The sequence below is a fragment of the Sorex fumeus genome, unplaced genomic scaffold (genome assembly GCF_029834395.1).
Source record: "Sorex fumeus unplaced genomic scaffold, SorFum_2.1 ptg000131l, whole genome shotgun sequence".
Classification (NCBI taxonomy): domain Eukaryota; kingdom Metazoa; phylum Chordata; class Mammalia; order Eulipotyphla; family Soricidae; genus Sorex; species Sorex fumeus.
The window spans coordinates 2,839,110-2,840,439 of NW_026606188.1; the positions used below are offsets into that span (position 1 = coordinate 2,839,110).

Here is a 1,330-nt window from a genome sequence, read left to right on the forward strand (position 1 = left end):
AAGAACATTCTATGCCCCTCACCTTCAGATTTATGTCAGCACTAAATTGGCAATTCTGCCAGGCTCTGACCCCCCAGTGTCCTACCCACATCCCTTAGAAGCAAATCATACTCTCTCCCACACAGCTTTGTACAAGTTGTGGTAAAAAAATATATACTTAATTTTCTTATCTTCATAGGAAATGGTAAGTTACTAAAACACATCTAAGAAATCTCTTTGTTTACCAAACATGCAGTGAAGATTCCTGACTACACAAACTGTTCCTTTGGAATTTGGTCTGTCCATAAATTCACACAAGAGGTTGCAAATTTAAAACATTTAGAGTTAGACTTCTTTGTCAAAAACTTTCACAACTTCATCAAAAGCCTCATCAAGAGATTTAGAAGCATCTATTATTTTGATTTTCCCCATTTCTTCATATAAGTCAATAATGAGTTTTGTTGATTGAATGAGGGTCTGAATTCTCTTTTTCACATGCTGTTGTCAGTGAGCTACCATTCCACTTCCCCATGTTACGACATCCTCCAACACAGACCCCATTATTAAAGTCAAGAAACAAAACGAAAGCTCCAACTGTCTTCCTATCCATGGTCTTACCCTGACCTTGAAGGTTGTCTTAATTTCTTGGAAATCCATCAACCAAGAGTTCATTCTCCTGAGCATTGGCAGCTGTTGTCTGATCCAGTTCCCCCTTTCATGAGCTGATGGTTATCTCAGCTGGCACTATCTTTCCATCTTTAAGGTGTATTTCAATGAGTTCACCACATTGTATATCACAAAGTTCTCCTGTGGAAAGGCATCTGTGCCCATATTTCTCTATAATGTGGTGCACCAGGTCCCCCTGTGGGTCCCTGGACAGCCTAGATGCAGCACGGATATGACTAGCAGCTTTATAAGGCCTTGAGGGCAGAGGATAACTGAACTGCCCATTTAAGAATTCTGTATTTTCTTCACTATCTACAAAGTTGCCATCCTAGTAGTAGCTAGATGAGATGTCATGTAGAAACCAAGAAATCTTATCTAACAAAAACATTAGCAGAGAAACAACAGCTTAGTAAACCCTCAGACAAGGCCTTTATATCTCTATGGCGAGATACAATATTTAGAATTTTTTTCTACATAAATATTTTGTGATCCACCAGACATTTAGGGTAACAGGCAATATAAAATAAATTATTGCAGGCCTATTACAGGGGCAGGCTACATTGGGAAATGGAGACAATGGTGGAGGGAAGGTGACAGTGGTGGTAGAATTGGCAAAGGAATATTGAATGCCTGTTACAAATCATTGTGAAGAACTATGCAACCCACGATATTTAAATAAAGTGGT

At 38.9% G+C, this 1,330-nt stretch overlaps 1 pseudogene; it reads right to left on the reverse strand.

Annotated features, from left to right (window-relative positions):
- Positions 1-324: 324 nt before the first annotated feature.
- LOC130046070 (UMP-CMP kinase-like) lies at positions 325-930 on the reverse strand (annotated as a pseudogene).
- Positions 931-1,330: the final 400 nt, after the last annotated feature.